Raw genomic sequence first — 15,000 nt, 5'->3', positions numbered from 1 at the left:
AGTTTCAGTTAGATCGTCATATTCATATTCTTTCTGTTCGTGTTAGTTTTGAGAACGCACGAACATCAGCACTTTCACACTGAAATGTGTGTGTGTGTATATATATATATATATATATATATATATATATATATATATATATATATATATATATATATATATATATATATATATATATATATATACACATATTTATATATACACATTATATATGCATGTATATATACATAATATTTATATATATATGTTTGTGTGTGTATATATATATATATATATATATATATATATATATATATATATATATATATATATATATATATATGAATCACACATTACCACACGTGAAAAATAAGAGGCAGGGTGTAGGACCTGACCGGTTTCGACTTCATTTCAGGTCAATGGCTTGGAAATGAAGTCGAAACCGGTCAGACCTACACCCTGTCTCTTATTTTTCACCTGTGGTAATGTGTGATAAATGAATCACATACAAAAAGTGATTGTAATCATATATATATATATATATATATATATATATATATATATATATATATATATATATATATATATATATATAGAGAGAGAGAGAGAGAGAGAGAGAGAGAGAGAGAGAGAGAGAGAGAGAGAGAAATTCCTGTGAAATACAATACGAGTTCAAATCTACTGAACGAGCTGATTTCCTCCATGAAATAACAACATTACAATATTCGGCAGAAGAAAATAACTTCACATAAGAGAATTTTCCAATATCCATATCCTGAGGCTAAAAGGAAACGCAATGCAGCGTCTGATACGCTTTCTTGACATGGGAAAACCAACCTTCTAAAGGTATCAGGAAGTGAGAGGAACGAACAGATGAAGTGTTTTATACAGACACACACATTTTTGCACATATATATGTGTATATATATTTATAAATATACGCACACACATGCACACATATGTATATATATACACACATACACACAAATATACACGCGCGAACACACACTTGTACACACACACACACATATATGTGTGTGTATGAAAATCGCGATTAAGGGAGGAAAATTATTTTAGAATAATACTTTACTTCTTAGGAATGAACGCTTATGCTTGAAATATAGCAAACAAGATTTAAAAAAGAACTTTCCAATAAAGAAAAGATATCAGTGTTCTACTTTAAGAATTTTTCGTAAAATATTAATTATTTTTGCTGGGGAAAACTTGGGATTATTATTATCACTTTTTCTCTCCGTGATGTGTCAGTTTAAGTACCGGAATGGAATACATCATGGAAATGGGATTCAATCCCTTTGTTATCCAGAGTTTTTATCTCCACGCAATATGAACATATTTGAAATGGAGATTAATCACTATTTGTATTTATGCCCTTTTTTTTTATTATCCAAACGAAATATCACAAACCTTTTCGCTATCCCATTTATATCTCCTCGTCATAGAGGACGATTTTTATCACAGAAAAATGAAATTTCTGTGAGCTGATTGAGATTCAGATTGATTATTACTTTTAATCACATTTTTTTAATTAAAAGTTTTAATCCTTTTTTTCAGAAGTGGTGTTTTAACCCCAGATAGCAGCTTTCAGAATAATTGTTTTTAAGATTTTTTCTTCCAGTGTGGCTTTATGTAATGCATACATCAATAAAAAAACAAATTATATATATTTATATATATATTATATATATATATATATATTTATATATATATATATATGTATATATATATACATATATATATATATATATATATATATATATATATATATATATATATATATATATATATATATATATATCTGAGAAATTATCTGTATTTTTTTCTTTCAGTCCGCAGCACCAACATAAATTTAGCATTGTACAGCAAAGTTCTGGTTCTCCCTCCATGACTGACATAAAGGTGTATATATATATATATATATATATATATATATATATATATATATATATATATATATATATATATATATATATATATATATATCTGAGAAATTATCTGTATTTTTTTCTTTCAGTCCGCAGCACCAACATAAATTTAGCATTCGTACAGCAAAGTTCTGGTTCTCCCTCCGCGACTGACATAAAGGAGCATAAAGACTATGTACATGAACACGCAAAATTCTCATTTGTGTCTACAGACGAAAACGGAATAGTGAAAACGGTAATTTACCTTGAAGATTTTAAATGAAGGTTTGAAGGTCGTAATGTATATTCTGTGCCCACTGATGCAGTACGTAGATACTGATAAAGCTGGGTCTGTTAGTGACCTCTACTGAGGTAGCTGAGTTTGTAAAGCGCATATTATCTGTGTTAAAGGCATTTTTGAGATGTACTGAGGCCGCAAATTAGGACAGTCTATAATGAAATTTAAAAATTCGAGGAAATGCTGCAAATCACTCAGAAATGTATTAAAAGTAGCATGGACAAAATAGAAAAATGGAAAAATGGAAAAGCAATGATTGACGCCAAGACCATCAGCAAAATTTTTACCATTTTAAAGTAATAAATAACAGCTATACCAACACTGACCCATAAAGGCCAAATCGTCAATAACAACAAAAGTAGATATAACAAGAGACATACTTCGGTCAAGCTGCCGTCACTTTGATCCGCCTGGCAAGTTGCCTAAATTCTTCTCGCCAGCCAAATCATGCCAGTTCCCGGATACCTGGGGCGAGAATTCAGTAGCTAGTAGCTATCAGGCTCCTGGTGGGCTACAAAAAGAGGGGTAAAAAATGATGTCGCATGAAAGCATAGCAAATTCATGACGTTTAGGAAGTCGACAAATGTTATTCGATATGTCATAAAAGGAAAATTTAGAATGACAGATGAAAATGAGACCACCCCATAGACACTTATATATTGATTTATCCGAACCTAATGATGCAATGATAATTAAAAATAAGTAACGAAGGAAAACGAAAAGGTAATGAAAACATATAATTTAACTCTAGTGTTAACAAATGAAAAGATTAAAGCACCATTAATCAGTGCATCCAAAATCAAAAGGAACTAATTGAAAACAACTTGAAATGCCCGTTTTTTTCTAGTTTATTATGCTTTAATCCTATTTTGCTGGCTAAATGGTTTGAAGTATTTGGTTGCTGACATGAGTCTTATTAAACTGAAGGAAATATCTGGCGTGCATTGTAAAAAATTCCTTCCTTTTTTGTCTTTTGATCTACAGTTTCAAAGTAACAGACGATTTCGACTTAAATTACGTATGTTGGGATGCGGGATGTCAAACGAAAGGCAAATATTTGAGAAATAAAAAATCTCGTATTTGTTTCTGTTTCACAAAGAATATAATCTGTTTCCGATAACTGCTTCTTATCTTGGTTAAGTAAGTTAATAATATTGCCAAACCTCTCTCTCTCTCTCTCTCTCTCTCTCTCTCTCTCTCTCTCTCTCTCTCTCTCTTCATCCTTTGCAACAATGACCAAGGAAAACTGAATTATTTTGCTCTCCGAAAGAAAAAATAGGCGGTTGAAAAAGGAATGACGATATAAAATTTTTGTTCTGTGGCAGATGCACGTCGCCTCTTTTGAATTATGGAGAGGCAAAAGATTACGGTTTGGAAACAATAAAGAAATAGAAACAGTCACTCCACGAATAGCTCATAGTTTCCCTGGTCAATACGGACAACTTAACTGAAATTAAGTTTTTGAGTCAAGTAGAATTATATTGTTGAATTCGTCGAAGTAATAGTTTATATGGAGTTGTAATTAATGTAAAATCAAGTATTTAGATAAAGGTGCATTTGCTGGAATGAAAAAATCACTTGAAGGTATTATCAAGTGGCTTTATTAAGTCTGTCAAGGAAGTCATCAACAAAATGAAAACAGAGCAACGAGCGACGAAGCTGACTCAAAAACGTTTAATCTAAGCTTTATATGCGCTCTGAAGGATGAGGACAGACGAGTAAATCCTTTGAGAAAAGATAGCTACGATTTTATCAACCCCCCTGTGGAGCGGGGGTTAGTGCCGTCAGTGCACCTTATAGCGGGTCTTTGTAGCGTTCCTTCCGCCCCCTAGCTGCAACCCATTTCATTCCTTTGACTGTACCTCCGTTCATATTCTCTTTCTTCCATCTTACTTTCCACCCTCTGCTAACAATTAATTCACAGTGCATCTGCGAGGTTTTCTTCCTGTTACACCTTCAAACCTTTTGCTGTCAATTTCCGTTTCAGCGCTGAATGACCTCATAGGTCCCAGCGCTTTGCCTTTAGCCTAAATCCTATATTCTAAAATCTAATGACATCTACTATTTAAAAACAATTTTCTCCTTTATATAAGGTTAGATAATAATGAATATACCAATTAATTAGCAGTGAATGATTTTCAGAGGAGAATTTTCTCTCTCTCTCTTAATGTCAGATCCATCGTTTTGACAAGACTATTTAAGACAAAATCATAACTGACTTTCTCATTTTACCGGGTGAAATGAAATGACCTTCATAATTAGAGCTCATTAGCTCCCGAACTCACATCATGCATTTTGCGGCCTCGACCACATAATTAAAAAAAGGGGTGGGCTAAAAATTAACCTTGGCGTTCGTGTCATATATCTGAGCCTCGCCAAGTAATTGGAAGCCGGTCTGCATTCAAAAGCTGTACCGGGAACTAGGAAACAGAAGAACGAAATAAAACCACGGCAGTTAGGCAGTCGTTAACGTAACAGGAATAAAATAAATTACAATAAACAACAACATCAGTTACACCAACAAAGATAATAATAAATGACAACGATAATAATAGTAACAACATCAAAATAAAACGAGGAGAACAACAACGATAATGATGACGATGATTATAATAAAACGAATTAATTAACGCTAATAAAAGCATTACAATAAACGACAACAGCGAATACACTAACAAAAATTAATGGCTAAATTGACAACGACAATTAAAGCAACACCACAACGAACATGAGACAAACAACAGCGATAATGATAACTGAGATAAAAAAAAAAAAAAAATACCACACTTTGAAAAAAGAGAAATCCTGGAAAACGAATCAAGAAAAAAACAGATCTCTGCGGCCAAATTTACTGCCACGCGAGAGAGAAAGCGAGGGGACTGGAGGCGCTGAACCAAGCACTATGGAAATCTCCGATCAATCTGGAGAATGTGGGAGTTGGAATGGATGTCTGGACGAGGGAAGACGGAGGGGGATCACAAGTTACGAGAAAGAAATGGCCACTCTCGTGATCCACATGGGGCGAGATTTATGATCTTTTTCACGGACTGTAGGTCGCAGGAACTCACGTAAGAGTAAAAAAACAAGTAATATAGAAAAAGTTGGAGGAACCATAGTAAAAATGGTAATAAATGTAGATGTGAAAATATGGAACTGAAACGGAGCCTTAGCTAAAAAGGTAAGACTCAATTGACTCACTGTAACAGTCAGTGCGTAAGAGAGCCATCTTTAAGATACTAAATCTCAACCCCATATGGACTCTTATGTAACAAATTGTTGTTATAAAATCTAGAGAGAGAGAGATGCAAGGAGGAGGGGATTGATTTTTTATGGTGTAAGTCAATCAAAGCAGCAGTTTCGTGAAAATATACTAATCTGATAGAAAAACCTAAGGATAATTACTTAATTATTGTTTGCCTTAATCATACAAACTCTGAGATTGATTTGAAAAATGGAAATTTTACTGATTTAAACAATCTGGGGTTACTATGCATGTAGCGATTCTTAATTTTAGAAATAATTTAATGTGACGAATACCTTTTCTGAATATTGGAAAGTTATAATCAGTTCTGGGGTATTTTACTCACAAAGTTGATAAAAATTGCAAAAATTAGTAAAATAGCTGGAAAGTATTTGCCTGAGGAAAGGGTTGAGAATGAATGAGAGTAAGAGTAATAATGTTAAGATAAATGGAAAGTAGGAAGATATAAAAGTCTTAATATGGATGGTGGAATCATATAAGTATTCGGTAGTAAATTAGGAGATAATGGCAAAATGAAAAAGTGAATCACTTAATGGGTGAGGCAAGAAGGTGGAGGGACTGAAAAATATAGGGAAGAATCTTGAATTGCCAATGGAAGCCAAGGTGAGGATGTATGAAGCGGCTGTTGAGCCAGTATCTCTTTATGGAAGTGAAGTGTGGAGGCTACATGTGAATGAAAGAAAAAGGGTTGAAGCTGCTTATAGGAACTGAATACGTAGTGGATTGGCATCAGATGAACTGATAAGGTGTGAAATGGAAACTGTTCCTGCGTATGTACGTTATGAGCGTGCATGTATGTATATATGTATGTATATACACAGTATATATATGTGTGTGTGTTTGTGTTTTGTGTGGAAAGTTCAAACATGGACGTACATATGGACAGCCAGCACATAAAGCTTAAGATGACTGCGATAATGGAGAAAAACTACTCTCCTGGACTGTTATTAGACTTAATGAGTAAGCATCAGCTCATCACGGTTATCTTCTAATTGGTCTTGACCAAGGACCTTACCTTGACTCCTTCTGTGTGCAGACATTAATTGGGTACCCTCACCTCATGATTAACTTTTGAAGGACGTTCAAGAAGAATAGGAGTTTAGTTGCCATGGAAACCAGCTTATTCCCGCTGGAAATAGTGATATTCACTTAATTTTGTTTTCTACTGGTCTCCTTGGTTCCCTATGTATTATTCTCGGTTCTGTATTTTAACTTCTGATCCTTTGTTCTGTTTCTTTTTATGTTCAGTTTCAGTTCTGTTATTTTATTCACAGCTGCGAGTTTTACTTTCCTTATTACAAAATTTATATTTAATTTTTTTATTGTAGGTATTTTATCACGGAAGAATAATAATTAGGTTTTTACGTAAAAATGATTACACAAAGTAAATGAGTATTATAATAATAATAATAATAATAATAATAATAATAATAATAATAATAATAGTAGTGTTGATAAATGTAGTTAGTCATTTAGACAATTCCCTCTTATTACTTGTTAAAGCTAAATTTCAAGCACTGCACATTCTTCCGTCATTGGATCTGCATTCCTTTTGCGCGTTCTTCACCTTGAAAACTGGCTAAATTCAACATTACCTTCCTATATATATATATATATATATATATATATATATATATATATATATATATATATATATATATATATATATATATATATATATATATATGTTTATTTATATATAATCACACATAAATATATACATATACAGTATATATGTGTGTGTGCATGCATGAGTGTGGGCGTGTGTGAATGTGTTTATGGATGTGTTCGTTTTTGTGTGTGAGTTGATGGGTGAGTGTAGGTTGCGTGAACGTGCGTGTATGTCTTGGCATGATTTAATCCTTTTAAAAAGAAGAGCCTGAAGAGAGAAAAGGAAAGCACTCGCGACTCCATTCAAGAATGCCAGGTATGTTCATGAGCTATTAAAGACTCATTACGGCCTCATACCACCTTTGCAAATGCTTTATACTGGCGCCAAGTTGGCACATTCTTCTCAAATGCCCTCATAACGCTCGAACTTGTGACCCTTGTTACGATTCCTGCATCAGCAAGAAGTTCTTCCTTAATGTCTCATCTAATCAGTCAGAATAATCTTTTTTAACCGTCCTTCTTATCCCAGGATTACTTATAAATATAGCTCACAGATCTTTCTTTTCTTCCTCACATCTAACATATTTAACCCTTATATGGAATGACCTTCTCTTATACTCTACCAGCCCTTTTTATACAGCTTATTTTTGATATCTAATAAAAGATTCCTCACTTTTCTAGTTCATTTCCTAATTTACCGTTATATTCGCAACGTTACTGATAGCTTGCTTAGCTAGCCATTCTATTTCTCTTATTGTCTAAAAAAAAAAATCATCTTGTTCGTCATCATCTACACAGCATACTCTTCAGAACCAAAGAGAGTCAACAACCTGCATCCATCTGTCAGTCAACTGGGCTTACATTTGCTCCCCAAAATGAAAAAGTGTTTCGAGTTTTTCTTCCCTCTTTTACCTTGCCTCGTTATTTTCACTCAAAGGTTCATCCTCTGCAAGCCTCAGCCCCATTCAAAACAAGTTCTCCATGCCAATTAATGGCACCTATTAGCCACTTCTGTTCTGCTAAACTTCCTTCACCATTTTTATACAAAATTCTACGCAGATGTAAGCAAAGAGAGAGAGAACACAGAAAAAGTCTTCCCTTGAACTAGTATCCCTTGCACTTATACGTATGAGAGTTATTTTTAGTCTTTGATAAGAAAACATTATCCGCTGGAAACAGCGTCACTTTCGTAACTTTTTGTCCTATTTACAAAGGCGATAGAAAGAATTTTATCAGTAAAATTTATATTTTTCCTTATAAGCACGCACATAAACACAAACAGACGTACAACCACACACATTGTATATATACATTTACATATATATATATATATATATATATATATATATATATATATATATATATATATATATATATATATATATATGTGTGTGTGTGTGTGTGTGTGTTTGTGTATTTTTTATATATATATATATATATATATATATATATATATATATATATATATATATATATATATAAAATACACAAACACACACACACACATACACACATATATATATGTATGTATGTATATATAATACATATATACACAGCGCATATTGTGAGGAGTCATCTATATTCTCCACTTTTTCCCCTCGTTATATATCCAGTTTTCTATTCCTTTTTGTATCATTTCCTCTCTGCCCCTTTATTCTTTTTTGATATTCCCTCATATGAACTTGTCTGCCCAGAGGAACAGAGTCTAGCTGTTCTAGCAACAAAAGTAACAACAGGTCTGCGAAAGCAAACAATTTCAAGCGATTTTTTTTTTTTTAAGAAGTACTTTTGTGATGGTGGCTCGTACAGCCTCGATGTCAAAAGTTCAGTACAACACATCCATTTACTGTTGTGTTGAAAAGCATGCAGGCGCCGCCCCCCTGTCCGTATGGGCTATCTGGAGGCACCCATCTTGAGTTGTTAAGGACCCCTCTTGGGTCTCACCCGGAATAGGGGTTAGGGTTTTAACCTCTGCCTTCCTTTTGGTTTTATACCTAACGGAAATAAGATAAGCTTAGGTAATGTGGTGACAAATGTGACGTTATGGTAACCGTATTCCCTTGATATTTGGATAGACATCTTTACCCTTTGGCACGCCCCAATAGTTCCTGAGGGTTCATGTCCTATTACCCGTCCAAGCATCTCATAAACAGAGTTATGTACTTCGATGCTGTGGATTATTTGTCAAATTTAATACATGAAATTGCAATTTTATTAACTATAAAGTTGTGAAAAGACATTCGAATTCAATTCTTTGATTTTTGTTTATTTGGGTTTATTTCATTTGAGAGTTAGCCAGCGATTTAGGAACGTCAAGTTATGAAGTCTTCGTCGATAGCTAGTTAGATGGCTTTCGGCAACCCCAAAACATAGGTCATGACGTCATGTGCTCACGGATGAAGACCGTCTTTGTTTTTCTTGAATTTGTCTACATTTTTGTAAATCTTGAATACTCATTTTTTCCGTCTTTAGCTTTTTTTTTGAGATTCTATAAAACAAAATAATTGGTTCAATCAGGTTTAAGAGTCTTAAAACAAAGGAAAATTTCTATGCTATAAAGAAAGAGAAGTGTAACTGGAAAAATAAAAATGCATACCCAGCGTTTTACTACAAGTTACTGTACTCGGTAAATGAATGCATCTTCATGGTGTCGTTCACACAGGAACAGGCATCGTACATCTTGAATCATTACAGAAATGTTTCTTTTACTTCAACTCCTGCAGGAAAAGAACCATTACGTTGCCTGTCCAACCGACCCTCGCTCAAAGATCTAAATCGTTATTCTCGTTTCGTTGGTTTATAGAATTATCATTCTCTTTGCAACCATAAGTCTGAAGTCTCATTCAAGTTAAAAAGTGTTGTTAAAGCTGCTTTTCTTATGCTCCAGTCATGTATGGAAGAGGGGGAAAATCAAATATGAAAATGAGTTTTCAATGAATATTTCTTATGAAAAAACTGTTAGAGAGAAGGTGAAACCTCCCAAAGTCTCTCCTCTGAGAAAATCTTTGGGCACTTTAGTACGGAGGAGAGAGAGAGAGAGAGAGAGAGAGAAAAAAAGAGCACTTTGTGACTTACCATATTTGTTAATCTTACTTTATCGTATCTCTCGTATCTGTCGTATCGGTGTGGTTATAATTCTATTTCTCTGACGGTTTTGATACCGCTTAAAATTTTCAAGGACAAAGAACTTGAAATTTATAAAAATTTCGTGAACTAAAATGAATGGAGGGAAACAGTACCGTTTGTTTTTCTTCTAATTTTTAAAAATTCACTTCAGTTCTACAATATTTTTTCATAGTTCTATAATTATTTTCAGTGCGCCATTGTTGCAGAAGTGTAAACGGCTTCCAATTTATGTGTTTCTTATAATGGAAATCAATGGAAGGAAACGTTATCGCGCCTTTTCTTCTGGTTTATGTGACTACATTTCACTTCGAAACTGCAGTTTTCTTTATCACTTATTATTTTATGATTCCTGCGCAAATGTCGCACCATAACACCGAATAATATAGCTTGAATTTAGTGATAATATGAACAGATTTCTCTGAATTTATTTTGCCAGGCTTCTGAATGCATAACTGATTAATTTTTATTAGGATATATCCTTTTTAGAGAATTATGTTAACGGGCAGATATAAACATCTACAGTAACTAATTCAACTCCATGTTTCGTAAAATACTATAGTCATTAGCACAAATAAATAAACTTATTTCTCAAATTATAACATTATTTCTAATATAATTTAATACGTACAGAGGAAATAATTGTCTGAAAACGTTTTAAGTGAATTTAGCGCCAGGAATTCTTCGTTGGAAAACTAATTAGAAAACTCAAAGAAATGTCAAAATATCAATTTTATCTTTCGATTTGGTTCTTTTTCACAAAATAATTTCACAATTCAGTGGGTACGTTCTTAATTCAACCCTGAAAAAAATATACTTGCATGACTGTTCTCAGTGCCTAAATACCCTATGTCTTTCAAAAGCATTTGACTTCATCAGGAGATGGCATTTTCAACCTTCTGGTTTCCATTCGTCATGATAAAAGTAAAATGCCTACCCAAACGAGTCAAAACAGAGGATGAAGTTTGGTGTATTCATTGATGTCAGGTGCTTGAAGGTAGGGGAAATTAAATGAAGACCATGTCGACCTGTCCAGAATAGGAGATAAGCATGTAAAAAACATATGCGGCTTCGTTTAACTATATTTGTTAATCCTTAAGGGAACCCCTGTACTTCACTACTGGTAATATCGAAAATGGTATATGTTTCATGACCATCTTTAAATTTCTAAGCAAATTGACGTTTAACATGCCATTCAGACGATTTTCGGATAAGGAAAATTCGCTTTTAACTTTCTAACTGTAACTTAATAATAGAAAATGGTCATCAACACTTCAATCTTTATTTTTATCGCAAACATGTTTCATTTTTCTCTTCCTGCAAAATCTATTGGGAATGATGTCAAAATTTGGAGTTATTTTTTTCTTCCGAAGCTGCGTAACGACAAATCACTGAAATGGAGTGCTACATAAATTCATATTTACATGGAATTTAAATGTTACGAATGACGACACCAAAGTAATCCTCTTAAATTTCAATTACATTAGGGAAACTATTTAGAGAAACCGACAGGCAGGCAGGCACAATCATTCTCTCTCTCTCTCTCTCTCTCTCTCTCTCTCTCTCTCTCTCTCTCTCTCTCTCTCTCTCTCTCTCTCTCTCTCGATTCATGAAGAGAACAACCTGAACACAAAATTCCGAGATTTCCTATTGCATGCAATTATAGTTCCTGGATGGGTATATTTTAAGTAACACACGGATGTACACCAATACTTACATGAAAAGCTGCTTAATTTACCCCCTTACAGCCACAAGTTTACCTCCTACAGGTGCCTGTTTTTCCATGATACTAAGATGAAAATGGCCAGTGTGGAAAAAAGATACCAATGCACTAATGTTTAACAAAGAGTATTATTTTCCATTGTCGTTTTCTTGTTATAAAATCCTGAAGGGGTTTACAACAGAGGAATTTATACTTCAGGCTGCATTTTTAACATCAATTTGATCATACCTGTGTGTTTTTTGGCTCTAAAGACGTCATCGTTTCAAATAATGAGTGCCTGAAGAATCAGAGATAAACGTTTGGGAAAGGTTCCATATTTAGAAATATTTCTGAGTTTGATCACATATGCTTCATAACAATATATACGCTTTTACACGTTTTATTTTATGTCGTATTTTGCAGATACGTACACGTTACTCTGGAAGCTGCCCTTCTTCGCCGCTCTGTGAGGTGAAGAGAGCGAGAGCATAAGATAGGAAGTCCTGTGAAAGGAGGATTTAAATATTTCTTGCCTAGGATTTCTTAGTAGCGAATTGCTCTTGACACTCCGACCGACCTTCCAATTAACCATCCAGATCCTCATCTTATCAAATCCGTCATACTTACGAGCTCCAGGTAAGTGCTCATTAAGGGTGAACATCAGATGGAGCTGTGCACTGGAAAGTATTTAACCTTGTTCATAAGTTATTTTCGTGACGGATGTTATTCAAGTAATAGTCACTACTTAGAAGTACTTTATAGAGCAATGAACTGGTTGGGGAAGAGCTTATTAACCAACTTAAAGGGTAATAGTATATGGAGTGTTTCATGCCAATAGTACAAAGTCTATATGAATCACCTTGAATTAGACAAAATTCAACAAGAAGGTTTTTGAAGAAAATGTTTGGTTGACTATAGAAGAGTATAAATTGACACCTTGGGGGGAAAATGATAAAGTAGAAACGATAATGAAAGGAATTTGGTTAATGAGTCAAAAAGCTAACTTAATTTCAGTTGCGGGGTAGAAAATGAACGTACCAGATTAGCATTCGAGAGCAAATGAGATAGCGGAAAAGAAAGTTTTATTATTTTATTATTATTATTATTATTATTATTATTATTATTATTATTATTATTATTAGTAGTAGTAGTAGTAGTAGTAGTAGTAGTAGTAGTAGTAGTATTCAGAAGATGAAACTTATTCATATGGAACAAGCCCGCAGGGGCCATTAACTTGAAATTCAAGCTTCTAAAGAATATGGTGTTCACTTATTAAAAAGGAAAAAATGGATTAATAAATTAATAAATAGACAAAGAACAGTTAAAAGTGAAATACCAAAAAGATGGGATGGAAAGTCTGGATAGTCGTGAATTCACAGAGGAGGAATATAAGTCCTATGGAAATGAGAAGATTTATTCGTGATTGCCGGGTATGCTATTAAAGGATTACTGAATAAACATACACTGTCTCTGGATATAATTAATCATGTTTATGGTTTGATTAATATAGATATGAATGTTCTAACGTGGACTTTAATACAAGTGATGAAGTCACAGTTAAGTATTCCACGTATGATTGCACCAAGTTGCTTGGAAATGTAGCTGAACGTATGTTAGGGAAAGTGAAGGTTATTCTAATCATAATTAAAGTTCACAGACATCATCTATGCAGATGATGATTAATATTGAACGGTACCAGAAAAAACTTTTTCCAACCCCATCTGTTTTATAAACCATTATCTTTATGGTTAATAAAACGGCCTTATGACTACCCTTTCCGTTAAACTTGACATTAATACTCAAATCTTTTACGCGTTTATTGTAATGGTGAAAAAATCATTGCACGGCTCAAGGTAACAAAAGGTGATTATCGACGTTCGCGTGTGGGCTGGCAACCAAAGAGCCATTAATTTTACTTAGAGAATGAGCTGAAATTCCGTTCCTCACCCTCGTGTAAATGGTGACTGATACATTTCTTCTCTTTAATGTTGGTGTCTTTTTTTAACTTTTCGTAAAAAACTAATAACGATTACAGTAAATATAAATTTATTGTAACAATTGTTTTCTGTAAAACTGCCTGATCCTTGAACTTGTAAGACAATACAGAGATTTTTCTTGGAGCTCTGATTCAGTGTAGTTGGCTTTTTTTTGTGGTAATTCTGTGATTGCAAGAATCCTTTATTTAGTGCGAAGATTACTGATGGTAGCTCCTTTATGTGAGCAAACCGCGTCTTTATCATTACATATTTCTAAACATACCTGTTGCTTGTAAGATTACTGAATACTAGCTAAAATTCCAGCAAAACTGAGTCGATCATCTTACTTTTACTTCTATAGCCATTTTTGAACGTATAATATTGGCCTAAGATAGGCAAATGCTACCCATGTGTAGTAAGAGGAAATTAATGCCAGGCAAAATATTGGTAAACGATTTTAAAGTCTAATTTACAGGGATGTTTAACCTTAAATGGCATGAGATGCTCTCTCTTTCTCTCTCTCTCTCTCTCTCTCTCTCTCTCTCTCTCTCTCTCTCTCTCTCTCTCTCTCTCTCTCTCTCTCTCTCTCTCATAAAAGCTACTGCTGTGAGTAGTAGGAACCCACTTTCATATGCTGCACACAGAATGAACCACTGAAATCCATCCTTGAAATAACTGAAAATATGAAAAAGTCCCAAAAAATTCAGATTAGATTTTAAAAATTTGGTTTACTAAGCTATAAGTTTCAGGTAAAATTCAGGGAAGGATTAATTAGGCAAATGATTGGTGTAATTCAGACGAGCATCACAACGCATTTTATTCTTAACAGCAAACACCTGTTAATTACACCTGTTAGAAAATGTGGAGTTCAATACCATGGTGTTCGATATCCGTAGCAAATGAACCAATTAACCACTAACTGAGGAAAGTTTGTGTATAGACGACGAGAGAGCATTTTACCTCTTAATGAATAAGAACTTTATATCGTATGACTAACATTACATAATACAAAAATAAAATACATTTTATATGGTATACTTTCAACATGCATCGCAAATTTCCTGTAATAGGATAAAATATTTTCTGCATGTGGTCGACATTGAAGAAGTAACATGCCATGCATTTAA

At 33.6% G+C, this 15,000-nt stretch overlaps 1 long non-coding RNA gene across 1 annotated transcript in view; it reads left to right on the top strand.

The window, feature by feature from the left end:
* Nucleotides 1-15,000, top strand: part of LOC136854118 (uncharacterized) — a 409,448-nt gene that overhangs the window by 148,857 nt on the left and 245,591 nt on the right. Inside the window, exon 3 of the long non-coding RNA XR_010857632.1 lies at nt 12,321-12,533. This is a non-coding gene — a long non-coding RNA (uncharacterized lncRNA). The remainder of the gene's footprint in view (nt 1-12,320; nt 12,534-15,000) is intronic.

This window comes from Macrobrachium rosenbergii, chromosome 28, assembly GCF_040412425.1.
Source record: "Macrobrachium rosenbergii isolate ZJJX-2024 chromosome 28, ASM4041242v1, whole genome shotgun sequence".
In the NCBI taxonomy this organism is placed as follows: Eukaryota; Metazoa; Arthropoda; class Malacostraca; order Decapoda; family Palaemonidae; genus Macrobrachium; species Macrobrachium rosenbergii.
The sequence above is the reverse complement of the archived record's forward strand: the minus strand, read 5'-3'. Positions and strand labels throughout refer to the sequence as shown.